We start from the raw sequence: 14,173 nt of genomic DNA on the forward strand, positions 1-14,173 counted from the left end.
CTTTATTTTTATTTTATTTTTTAGTGAGATAGAGAGAGAGGAAGAGAGAGGGACAGATAGGAAGAGAGAGAGATGAGAAGTATCAGTTCTTCATTGTGGCTCCTTAGATGTTCATTGATTGCTTTCTCATATGTTCCTTGACCAGGGGGCTCCAGCCAGGCCATTGACCCCTTGCTCAAGTGAGCAACCCCATGCTCAAGCTGGTGAGCCCATGCTCAAGGTGGTGACATCAGGGTTTGGAACTTAGGTCCTCTGCATCCCAGGCCAATGCTCTATCTGCTGTAACACTGCCTAGTCAGACACAAGAGTACACTTTAAATAACAATAAAAAGTATAGTATAGTAAATACATAAACCAGTAATATAGTTGTTTATTATCATTATCAAGTATTATGTACTGTACATAATTAAATGTGCTACCACTTTTATACCACCAGCATGACCACAGACACATGAGTAACGCATTGCTCTATGACTTTACCATAGCTATACCATCACTTACTCCATTATAATTTTATGGGACACTGCTGTATATGTAGTCCATCATTGACCAAAATGTTGATCGTATCTATACCATAATAAAATCTTTTAAATACCTACAGTACTCACTTCCACACTGTCAAAGTCCTCTCTCATTTGGTATATTGCTATAGGCTCTCCACCCACAGTTAATTCAGTACATTACATCCACTCTACTGCAGCTAGAATACTCTCCTTAACTGCAAATCTAATCTGAGAATTTTATTCACCCTTCTGGGTAAAGTCCAAAAACCTAACATTAGCATGTAAATTTCTCTGTGGCATGGCCTCTGTCCATTTTTCTAGAATCTTTCTAAAAACCAAAAAAAAAAAAAAAGAGTTGGAATTAGTACAAGGGGACTGAGGTTTGCACAAAAATATTTCAGATCAAAGAAACAGTACAGGAAATAGAGAGCCTGGTGCATTGAAAGATATAACAAATGATAAATATGAATGAAAAAGGAAAAGGGGAATGAGTGTGGACAATGAGAGAACACAGTCATTGATTAGCAGGCTTTTTAACCAAGGGACCTTCTTATTTCCTGTGAGAAACTTGCCATCAAGTTGGAAGAAAAGGTTCGATATCTGTATGCCTTCCATAGGAGCCTTGAACTCTTCCACTGCCATACCCAGCACTCTATCATAACTGCCAGTTAGGATATGCTTCATGAAGAAAGGGCCGTATCTGCCTTATTTATTTATTCTCAGTACCTTGTACCCTGACTTTATCCTCTACAACATTCAGGAAATATTGTTAAGTGGATTAATGAATGCATTTCCAGATCAGGAAAAAAAAAAGAACTAATTATGCTAGTCCTCTGCTTAAAACTTGCTTTAGTTTGGGGCCTCAGGAAGCAGAGCCTCAGACAAAAAATGACCTGTTATAATATTATAAGAGAATGCAACTGTAGTCAAACTCAGGTGAGGGAAAAGAAGAGTAAAATGGCAGAAGAAAGGAGAGCCAATATAAGGGTGAAAACTGGCTACTATTTGGTATCAAAAGCAACTGTCTGCTTAATGCCATGGATTTCAGAGATTGTATGAATTATGGATTTCAGGGCCATTTTCCCAAGGGAATGAATAAAAGGGGAGTTTGCCTTTTCCCTTCTGTATTCCTTTAGCGAGAATATATCCTAGTACTGCCCTGAGTTTCAGCCTAAGAGGCCTTCTCAGGGCCCTGCTCTTCAGAGGGCTCCCCAGCATTTGTATCCTTCCTTGGTTGGCTGCATCTTCACCTGTGGGTTGCGAAGCCCATGGGACCTAGGGCACTTGACACCTCAGAATGTTCTCCAAGTCAGAATGCAGGACTGCCTTTCTAGATCCCACTTTCTGGTGCTCCCATTCATTCTGTAGCATGAAGCATTTACTGTTATCATCATGCTCTAATGTAACTACAGGGCTTCCTGTCTAAGTGACCATACAGTCTTTGAGAACCGGGTATTGTTTTATTAGTTTCTGACTTTCCTGTGGCAGAGATAGTACTTGGTCCATACTAGGCTAGAACCATATTTAGAATACAGCATTTTAATGGGTCTATCAAATGATTCTGTAGAAGGATTTGGAGTGCTAAAACTGCAAACTATTAAAAAATAATTGCATTTTGTTAAAAAATACTTTGTAAAAAGTAACATACAACAAAAATAATAATAGCTCAATGCTTTATTAGTGTACAGTCATATTTTAAAAAGAACATATTTCAGAGGTACTAAAGATAACTATAAACTTTAATGTAGCAATTGCTATCTTAACTACAATACATAGTGTAAATCAATGGTGGCATTAAATCTTGTCTAAATGACCAGAACAAGAGCTAAAGCTCCCTTTGTAGCACATATTTCTCTAGTAGATTTTACTTCCTTTAGGCTTGTGGTTTGTGAACAGAAGCCTTTAACGACAGGAAAATCAGAGATCATTTCATTTCAGTCTTGCAAAAATTATCTTCCTAGGAAAGCCTACAGTCAGAAGTAAACACATAGTGGCTTACAAATATATTCGCAATGAAAGCAGGAGACTATTGAAGTGGTAATCCAGTAAAATAAAATTAGTATCTTTTGTCTTTGGTGGAGATATTTTTAAATGTCTCAAAGTTATAAAAGAGTGAATCCTAATCTTGGTTTAGTGATTCTTGAGATGCCTAAAAGAAGTTGCAAATATTCAAAACAAATATGTTAATTCCCTTAGAATTTTAAATAGGCTTTACAAATAGTTGCTCCTGGAGCAGTGGATAATCTAACGAACAATAATAAAGCTCAATTCCAAAAAATTTAGAAAGTACTGATATAAAATATTAATTGCTGCCCTTCTGGCCCAAAAAGGCTAAGTTCAATATCAAATCCAAAAACACTATATTTAACTGCAACTCCCTTTGCTTAACCAAATACTTATACCTCTCACCTTTATAACAATATTCAACAGAAACTTCATAAACTCTAAATATAATGATACTATGAATTCTGTGATTTGCTGATTCTATTCCCTATTTTTTCTAGTGGCTTTTCCAATGGACACATCACCCAGTTCTTTGCTCTGAAAGAGAAAAGGAGGTGAAACCAATATGCATTTATTTCAGTTGCATTCCTTTGATGACAGGCATTGTACTAGACATTGGAATGTATTCTTTTTGCAGTTTTAAGAGTATCACAAATAAACTTAAATAGAGGATCTAAATTATTATCAACACCCCATATCCAGTCTTCCGTTTAATACAACTCTCATGCACCTGGTGAAATTTTCTTTGCACCTGGATACAAGCAAGAAGGATTACTTTAGGTCACTGATACCTTCTGTGACTACATACACGTTTTTGTAAATGTCATTTCCTTTTCCTGCTCATGTTCTCTAATCCTAACATCATTTTTGTTTTATTGTTTTGCTTTTCCCTTATCTTTCTAGAAAATAAATGAAAGTGCTAAAGTATTTAAACTTACTTTATTTATTTTCTTTGCTGTACTTATTTTTATTCATATTTATCTTAAACTATTAGTAACCCATTTCAAAGAAAATGCAATGGAAAATAGCTTGTACTTATTTGAATAACAAATGGAGCAATGAAGAACTACAAGTATAATAACATCTATGAATATTTGGTTGCCGTGAAAATATTTAAGTAGTGTATAAGGGTACAAGTCATAACAAAAGTTAAAACTTACATCTCAGTAAACCATAAAAGTAGATGAAGAGTTGAATCCAGTGATGTGACTAATATAGTTTCTGTGGCATTCATTGGCTCATTTATTACATAAATGCTCTAAATTTATCTTGATTACCTAAAGTAAAAAATATTTAAATGATGCTTAATGAATCTTGCATCCTAAGAAGGGGAGGGAGGAAATCTCAAATGCCAGTACAAAGAGGCATTAATGCTGCTGTTCTTTGTAGTGGAGTGAATCACATTCTTTATACTCTCTGGATTCTGCCAGTATATAAGCAATATTAAGTCTCCCTCTCCCTGGGACATAACTAAAAGACTGCTACCAAAGAAACAAGGTTGTTTTATGTACAGATAAAGTACTTGTTCTTTAAGGATTAAATGATTCTTTGTCTTCTTCCTATCACAATCAAAGGTACCTAACAGGATTTTAAGTGCAGTAGCATACCTGCTGTGAGAAATGACACTTTAATGCATGGGAAACTAAAGAGTGTTCTTATGTTGGTTTGAAACAGGTGCAATTAATTTGTTATCATTTCAATTATCTTGTCCCAAATGCATGCATTTAGCTGAGGTATCAGTGTAGTGTGGAACAGCAAAATTGTAGTTTCTTGAAATCTTCATTGCAGTCAAATGTTTGCTGTAGGTTCATGAGGAAAATTTAAAAACAACAACAACAGACAGGCAGTTTTTCAGAACACATTCTAAAAGAATATGTTGAGGTGAGTTGCCTGCCCTGCTTTTCCCCGCCACTTCACTGCACGAGTAAGGGGGAGCTTATATGATACAGCAGAGTTTCCTTTTCAGATGACAGCATAGAAAATTGCTAGGGGTGTTGGACTGCCAAAGCCCTCAAGACCTCCACAACATGTCCGATAAAAACACAGATCAGTGAACCAAGAGATAATAGACAGGAGTCTCCAACTTAAACACCATGTCAAAGTTCATGGTGGCCACTAAGGAGGACAGCATTCTTGTAGTGACTATTCATAAATTTGCCTGATGATGTAATTTAAAAAAAACCCTGAAAAATGTTTTTATTTATTTTGTTAATTTTTATGTTTGTGAAATTATTTTGCTGTGTTTTTTTTTTTAAGTTTTCATTTCTCAATTTACATTCAATATTATTTTGTTCAGTCAGGCTTTGATTGGAAAGCATAGTACTATTAATAAATTATAACTTTATTAATTTATAAATTTCATAATAATTTACTAATTTCCATGCAATATAGCGAAGAGAAAATATGCAGCTAAGTATCTGGGATCTCTTTGCCAAATATCAATGTTCAGGACCTTCTTCCCACCTCACTTCCCTGTATAGCTTATATATGACAGAGCTATTTCTGTTCAGATTTAAGATATATTGATATTCTTTTGTTAATTTCTGGTCTAATTAAATTTCTTCTTTTCATACACTGTTGTTGTTTTTTTAAGTTAGGGGAGGGGACATAGACTCCCAAGCCCCAGGATCTACCCAGAAACCCCAGTCTGGGGCCAATGCTCAAATCAACTGAGCTATTCTCAGCACCCAGAGGGTGCTGGAACCAATCAAGCTCCGGGCTGCAGAGAGCAAGAGGGAGAGAAGGGGAGAGGGAGAGGAAGAGAAGCACATGGTTGCTTCTCCTGTGTGCCCTGACTGGGGATTGAACCCAGGACACCTGCACACCAAGCTGATGCTCTATCCACTGGGCCAACCAGTCAAGGTCACTACACATACTATTAATTTGCTTATTTCATTCTTACCTTGGATTTCTAATTTATTTATATTAGATCGGATATTTTAGGTCATTTATTCCAGCTCCCTAAAGAAACAGATCCTAAGGAAAAGGATAATTCCAGAACACACATCTCTTAGTGGGAAATTGGAGACAAAGACCGGGTTTTCTTGTTGCCAGCAGTGCAAAAGCACATGTTGAAGGGTCTGAACATCTGGCTGCATGACTATGTCTGTGTCTCCATCTCTATGTCTGAGCTCTGTATTTGTAAAACGAGGGTAAGCAGCAGCTATTTTGTACCCTCACACAAAAGTTTGTAGAATGTCATAAAAGATGATCTATGTGATAGGATTGAGTAAGGGTAAAGAACAATTATGTTTTTGCAATACTCAAGAAGAAAAGGAGATGCAATGAATGTAGCCGAGAGAGTCTTGCAGGCTTTTCTCTGGGATGCATCCCTGAGCTGAATCACCTCAGGGAATTTTCAGGTGGTCTGCATTAGAAATCCAACTTTGCTAGTAAAATATGAAAGTAGATCTGTTTTTTTCGGTAAACTCACATTAATTAGGCTCACAGAGGCAAGGTTGAAAATTTGTCCATTTATAAAGGGAACTCTACCGGCATCTAATTTGGAGCACCTACATTAGTGAAAGTGGCAAATTCTTCCCTGGAGGCAGAATCTCCAGGTAGTCATGAAGTTGGGTAGTCAGTTAAATGATTCAAATGTTCAGTGGCATGAGGCATAATAGCCTTTTAGCTCTATTTCCATGAGGTAATAAACAAGAACTAACATTTATTAAGCACTTACTGTGTGCCAGGAATTTTACAAGAATCATCTCATGAAATATTTACAAACATCCTAGGCAGATAGAATCTTTATTAGAATTATTTGGCAGAAAAGAAAGCAAAGCTTGAGAAGGCCTGTTACCTCTTCAGTAATATCCCCACACCTCTCCTGGATGCTCCCCTGCCTCTAGGCATTCTGAGCTTTTATTAGTTCTTTAAAAACCTCAGACACACTCCTGCCTCCAAGCTTTTCCACTTGCTGTTCTCTCTACTAAGAATGCCCCTTCTAGACATCCTGATGGCTATTTTCTGCTCTTTTCACGTTTGACTCAAACAGGACTGTCTCAGGGAAGTTTTCTCTAGTTCATTTCTAAATCTGTCAATCAGCCAAAACCAAAATTTTATATGCCCACACTTACTTCAATTTTTTCTCAAAGTACTTATTAGTAGCAAATATACTATATAATTAACTCATGTATTATTTTATTTTCCATTCAGTTTCCTAGACTATAAGTTCCACAAAGAATTTTGTTTTCCTAAACTACTTTATCTCCAATAGACTCCTACCTAACTCTGTGAATGCTTAGTAAATATTAATTGAATAATTGAATGAAACCACAGCCCACGGTGATGGATGGCTTGAGTGAGAAAGCCATTAAATGCTCTCTACCTCTTTAAACAGTAGAAAGGACCAGCATTAGTGACATTGCTTCTTTGACCTTCCTTAGGCATGAATGCTTTCATTAATGACTAATTTGCCACCTACTTACAGTATATTTTCTTCAACACTTTCAGTCTCCTTTTGTAATCTTGGAATCAGCCTTTAAGTGTACTGTTTTACAGGGAGTTCTATCATGGGAAGATGATTTAACAAAAAATAAGAGTAAAATCATTTCTAAAAGAAAGCAAATTTTCATAGAAAATTGTGAAAAAATAGATCCTTACATCTTGATAATAAATGTACCCACTTTACATTCAACAAAGAGTCTGTTCAAATTGCCACTATAAGATATCTTTTTAAAGAATCAATAAAAAAAAAGAATCAAGTGGTATTTTCTGTAAAAAACATATGATGATATGATATAATAGAATCCTTTGCTTTTTTTTGGACTTTTTCAGTCTGACTATAAGTAGATTTATTTTTAAAAAAAGTATTTGTGAGTTTAATTGATTTTTTTCCAGGTCTTGTTTTAATCCTTTAATATCTTAAGAGTTCTCTTTTGGAACACTATTTAGCATTCCATTTTTTTCTCTTTCTACTTTTATCTAACTGCTGAACACTCATCTCTGAGATCACATTCAGAGATTACGTGAAGTTCTTCATTTTTATTGTTTTATTGTATGTTAACAGATGTCAGTCAGAATTGGCCAGAAACAAGGGTAATAAAGACATAGGGCTCATAGACAAGGATAATAGCAGGATTATGGCCAGAAGGACATTTTAAGTATATTAGTAAAAATATTTGATTTAGATTTAATTTTTCCAATGAAATTTCAAAGCCATGGGTAACAGGTTGATAAATACCTTAAAAAAATATCACTTTTTCTGTGATTGCTTGTGAAGTTTTAAAAGGGCAACCCACTTGTGGCCTTATTTAGCCCAACAGTGATTATTATGTACTGAGCTGCTATTATGTGTTAGGCACTATGTTAAGAGATATATACATATATACATATTATTCCCACAACAGGTTAGTAATAGGAAAACTAAATCTTGATAATCAGCTACTAAATGATAAATATTATATATCCAACTCTCCACAAGCTCCTGGCTCTTTCAACAAAAGGTTAAGACTTGAGTAGATGAAGTTACTAATATGGTTTTATTTAAAGAGTTCCACATAGAAGGCTACCCCATCAAATCATTTCTTCCATTAACTTGCCCCACATTTCCTTATTAGAGAGCCATTACCTGGAATTTATGATTTATGACTTTAGAATTTTAGTAACATAGGAGGGACACAAAATTGAGACTCATGGACATAAACAGGAGTGCAGTGGGGGAGGGGGAAGGACATAAAGAGGAACAAATATAAGGTGATGAAGGATGATTTTACTTTGTGTGATGGGTATACAACATAATCAACTATCCAAATGATGTGGAGATATTTGCCCAAAATCTATGTACTCTGGTTAACCAATGTCACCCTGTTAAATTTAATCATCTAAAAAAAAAAAAAAAGAAAAGAACTTTAGTTAGACTGAAATTTTATGCCAACCATCAATTTTTAACAGTTGGTTATATGGGGGCCCTCAGGTTATAACACAGTCTGTACTGTACATCATACTGTAGTAACAGAAAAAAATGACAAAAAAATATTCCTTACCTTTATTCCTGTGGTTGGCTTGCACACTGGAAGGGGCATTGCAAGGTGGGAGAGAATGACCTATGGGGAGGAGGGAGCTGGAGAGGCAGGAGAACCTGCAGAAGGTGCTGGAGATACTGGGTCAGGTGAATCAGGATTGCCTAAGGAACATGCAGGAGATGCTGGAGATGATTCTACTTGTACTACAGGTGTTTCATCTCAAGAAGTAGCTGATGTAGAGGGTACAGGATGTGTTGCAGGCCTCTCTACCTTCTTAAAGAATTGTTTCAGGCTAGTCTAGAAGGTTGATGACTTCTTCTCTTCCAAAATCTTCCTATAGCATTGCAAAGCATCCATAACAGCTCTCTAGACCTTACTGAATCTGTCATCGCTGGGGTCCTCAGCCTGAAATTTGGCAAACCAATCTTCTACCATAGAAAAACTGCCAAAACTTTGGTTGTAAATCTCTTGGGTTCTGGTGCTTCTATCTCTTCCTCTTCAGTCAGCTGCTTCTTCAGCTGAATGAGGTCCTCAGCAGACAGCTCCTCATCATGTGATTCCAGTAGCTCTGTGACATCCTCAGCTTCCACCTCCAAATTAAGTTATTTACCCATGACAACAACCTTCTCTGTCAGCCTCCCCTGATTCCTAAATACCATGAAAGTCATGCATAAACTGGGGACACATTTTTTTTTACACACCATTTAAGTTTGTTTGCCTCACTTCATCCCAGACAGAAGCAGTGTTTTGTACAGCCCAAACTAGTTTGCCCACATCGTCCATAGGTATGATGCTAATGGCATAAGCTGAAACACTCACCTCTTAATTATTTTAAAGTTTTTATGGAAGTGAGTGTCATAAACTTGAAATGTCATAAGTGGGGACTGTAGTAATCCGAGGACCCTCTGTAATGAAAATAGCAACGGTATTAGCCTATGTACACCTGCTGTAATGTTCAACTGATTTAACTTCTCGGGGTCTGTTTTCTTCTCTATATAATAGAGGATAAGAACTTATGCTGAGACTAAATGAAGCTCAGGATGACAATGCTTATATAATTAAAGTGGCTAATATATATGTAGTTATGTAATAATTAAATCCAGAAAAAACAACTTATCCTGCAAATGAAAATCTACTTGAAAATAAAATCTCCTAGCATAAGCACCTAGTAAAGATTGTTCATTGTTTGACAACTTGAAGAAGATTAAAGGAAAGAAAAAAGTAACTTGAATTGTTGGGGATGTTTTCACTTGCAAATAATATTATGGATAACTGAAAATTCTAAGTGTCTTAAAAAATAAGAGCATTTGTTACTTTACATAGCAAGAAGGAGATGGGGAGAGTATCCCAGGACACTGCTTCCAACAACACATCGATCTCAGATTCTGCCCTTCTTTCTTAGACAGCACCCTCTGGTCTGGGGAAAACATGGCCACTGCACTTCTAGGAATCACATTTAGTCACAACTATCAAGCAGTCATGTTCCTGCTTCAGAACCTTTGCATTTACTATTACTTATGCTAGAATAACTTTTTCCTTAGCTAATTCTCCCACTGTATTCAAGTCTCTGCTTTAAAGTCATTTCAATGAAAATATAAGCCACATGGATATATTTTTGCACATTAAAAATTATTCAAAGTTGTTTAAAAAAATGCTCAATTGATTAAAGTTGTTACTTTCTTCATTTTTAATGATTATGTTTAAAGAAAATTTTATAACGGTTCTCTTTTATTATCTTAAGTTTTTAAAAATATTTAAATTGTATTTATAAATTTTATGTATTAATTTACTCAAGTACTATGCTTATTTATCTCAAATAACAAACAATTCTAAAGTAAAGTAATTCTTATATTGAAGTTTAAATATTAAAAAATTTAGAGTGCCTTGGCTAGATAGCTGGGTTGGTTAGAGCATTGTCCTGAAGCACAAAGGTTGCCAGTTCGATACCCGGTCAGGGCACAAACAGGAACAAATCAATGTCTTGTCTCTCTCTCTTTCCCATCCTCTCTCTCTAAACTCTATAAATAAAAATAAAAAAAATACAGTTGATTTGTCACTTTAATTGAACAAATTCTGATTAATATTACTTGTACAACCCAATATTTTATCACCAAATATGCATATATTTTATTATAAATATTAATAACATGGATTTTATTTTATTGCTATAAACATTTTAAACTTAATTTTAACTCTATTGAGTTAAAAAATGACTACATAATATGGAAACATATCATATTACAGAATCTTCAAAAGACCTTAACAAGTAATTTTTGAGTTCACTCTCAAGCCTGAAAAGACTGAAATTTATTAAAATCTGTATATAATTTGTAGCAAGGACTTCATGATATAGAAGAAAATGTAACTATATAGAGGCATCTCTTGTTTTTGAATAATATCATGGTTAATTTTTAAGTGAATTTAGAGTCTATAACCACCCTCCAAATGGTGATATTGTTTTTATTAGCTTTTTTGTTGTCTATTGAGATATCTTTATTATCTAAGCATAAAGATCATTGGATATGTCAGAATCCTACATTCTTTTAATATATTTTTATATCTTAGAATCCCACAGCAATTATAGTTATTGAAGTAATATCAAATTGTATTTTAGTGTTTTTTTTCTTCCTGACTTTTCAATCACAACTCCTTTTCACTTAACATTGGAAACTAGTCATATTATTGAAAATAATCTCTTTCTTCTCACATTCCAATAGCTTTCCCTGCCTTTATTTTCCTCCATAGAATTTGTACTCCCTGAAATGCTATTTTCTGATTTATGTTTGTTTTATTTCTGTCTTTCATCTAAAATGTAAGTTCTAAGAAGAGCAATGACTTGTATTTCTTCTTGTATCCTTTTACAGCCTTAATGCCTTGAAGAATGCCTGGTACATAGGAGACACTCTAAAATAATTGTTGAAGAGATGAATGAGAGAACAACAAGACCAGACATACATCCCGTGTGTTGGTACAGAGGATAAGACTGCCATACTTGTCTTAGACTAACATACACCCCAGAGATGGAGATGATTTCATTTCCTTTTTGTTGTGGTGCTAGGATGGGCCGCTAAACACAATTCTGTAGGTAAACAACTAAAAATAATCCACTTAAACGATTCTAATAATCACATTTGGGGAGGATGTTAAAAAAGGTGAGATTGTTTTAGGGTGACAAAACACAGTAGTATACATGGCTTAGAGAAAGGTTTTTTTCCCCCTAAATATTTTAGCACCTCTCAGAAAGCCTCACAGAGAGTTACATGACTATGATCTTACTCTATCCTCCATAGTAGAGAATGTAGTTGAGGTGTATCTTATCCCAATCTTATAGAGTATGTCATAGAGATTAAAAAAATGAGTGACATCAGAGAAATGGTGCTGTGATGAGTGCTCCTGATACATTTCCCTGAAACTTCAACAAATTCAACAACTAGAGACAGAAAAACAATCTCAGGAGCATCTGAAATACATATACATCCAACAAAGGTATGATTGGGAGAAAAGGTGGCTGAATATATAAACCACTCTGAAGGAAACAGGACAGAGAATGGAGTATTCCGCTTTGCTTTCCTCACTGACATGAACAAGGGCTGCTTTCACTTGGAACTGAGAGAAAGCGAGGACTGGGGATGTGGAAAAAGCTGGGCTAGGGCAGAGATGTTCAAGCCAAGGATAAAGTGTGCCCGCGGCTCAACCCACATGGAGCTAACGCAAGTGGCAGACCCCGGCAGAGGTGGGCTAGTGCAGGCAGTGTGCGAGTGGATCTACCTGGTGCTTTGGGCATGGGTGCCCACATTTCAGGATGTAAGGGTTGGGTCAGAGACTGTCACTAGTGGCCCGTTGTGTGGGCTGTGACCAGAGTTTCTGAATAATCCTGGCTTTCGGAACAATAGCGTGCAGGAAGTGCATGAAAGCCAGCTTCCCTGCACCCAAACCTGTCTGGGTGTGGCACCTCCACCAGCCATTCAGGCTAACAAAGCACACTCCTGGGGAAGAGAACTGCAGAAGTGGTTGGGGGAAGGACGCACAGGCAGCTTGCAGACAGCCTCTGGAGAGCAGACCTGTGGAGTGCTGAGGCATACTAGACATGCCTGGAGGCTCATAGAAAGATACCTGAAAGGCAATCGGCTCCCAGCCCTGCCTGATTACACTGGCGGCTGAGGCTGGCAAAGCCTTACCTGGAACCCTGTGTTGAGTGGAGATAGAGGGGGAATTTGGCAGCTCTTAGAGCCTCTTGCTCTCCAGGAAGTGGCTGGAGCAACTTCATAGCTGGGTCCCAGGCTGTTGGTTCAGGAAGGAGAGATTTGGGGAGAGGCTCTGGGAAAATGGACTCTCCCACTGTCAGAGATTGCAAACGCTAACAAGCCCCACCTATCAACAGGACTGAGGCCTAGTTTATGTTATCACCATAGAGACACAACATCAAATCTCTGCTTAAGAGTGCCACAGGGACAGAACCTGGGGTACAGCACCACTGGCCAAAAAGAGAAAGAAGAAAGAAAAAGGAAGAAGATAACTTCTCAAAACCAGGAAAAATCCACAGTCTTTATCATTTTTTCCATTTTTTCTTGTATTTTTTATCTTTTTTTTTCTTCCACATTGGTCATTTTATTCTCTTTCCATTTTATTCTTTTCATTTTAAACATTATTACCCATAGGTGTTACATTTTCCATTCTTTTTTTAAATTGAGAGTTACATTCCAAAAAACTTAACTCATCTTTTTCCTCTCTCTTTTTGTTTCTTCTTTTCTATTTCACTTTTTCTCCATTCGAATCTCACCCACAAATAAATTATTTTATTCTGGTTTTAAATTTTTTTTTGGCATTTTGTGTGCTTTTTATCTCTTTAGTATTTCCCCAACTCCAGCTCTCTATTCTATAGTTTTTGTGCCACTTAATGCAATAGAATTTTCATTTTTCACTGTATTTTTTCTTTTATCTCTTTTTCTTTTCTCTTACACTATTTCTCTTGTTCGACCATCATTTACAAAAAACTTATTTTACACTTGATCCAAATTTTTTTCTTGTGGCATTTTGTGGGTTCTTGCCTCACTTTTTGCCTCTTTGTCACTCCCTCCAACCCAAGCTTTTATTCTATGTATTTTTGTTCCACTTAGCACAATAGAATTTTCAGTTTTTCACTGCATTTTCTCAAAAATTTTTTTTATCAACTCTTATTAGTGTTATTAACAATACCACTCTCAAATGCCATTAAAGAAAAAGAAATTGAATATCATGTATACAAAAGACAGTGATGTAGCTCAGATAGATGAGGAAAAATCTATAGAAAAAATTTTTAATAGCTTAGAAACCTTGGAGTAAAATGACAGAGAATTTAAAATTGAAGTCCTAAAAATATTAAAGGATATATAAGAAAGCACAGAAAGGCAATTTAGGGAGCTCAAAAAACAATTCAATGAACATAAAGAATATTTCACCAAGAAAATTGAAACTATGAAAACAAATCAAACAAAGACTAAAAACTCAATTCATGAACTGAAAAACAAGGTAAAAAGCTTAGCCAATAGAACAGGACAAATAGAGGAGAGAATTAGTGACATAGAAGACAGGCAACTAGAGGTACTACAGAGAGAAGAGGAGAGAGTCTCACAAATTAAAAAAAAATGAGATAGTCCTACAGGAATTATCTGACTCCATCAGAAAGAGCAACATAAGAATAATGGGTATATCAGAAAGAAA

The 14,173-nt window shown here is 35.9% G+C and overlaps 1 pseudogene; it reads right to left on the reverse strand.

Moving 5' to 3' along the window:
• Positions 1–14,173, reverse strand: part of LOC136391620 (tubulin alpha chain-like) — a 55,415-nt pseudogene that overhangs the window by 14,897 nt on the left and 26,345 nt on the right.

The sequence above is a fragment of the Saccopteryx leptura genome, chromosome 2, assembly GCF_036850995.1.
Source record: "Saccopteryx leptura isolate mSacLep1 chromosome 2, mSacLep1_pri_phased_curated, whole genome shotgun sequence".
Classification (NCBI taxonomy): Eukaryota; Metazoa; Chordata; class Mammalia; order Chiroptera; family Emballonuridae; genus Saccopteryx; species Saccopteryx leptura.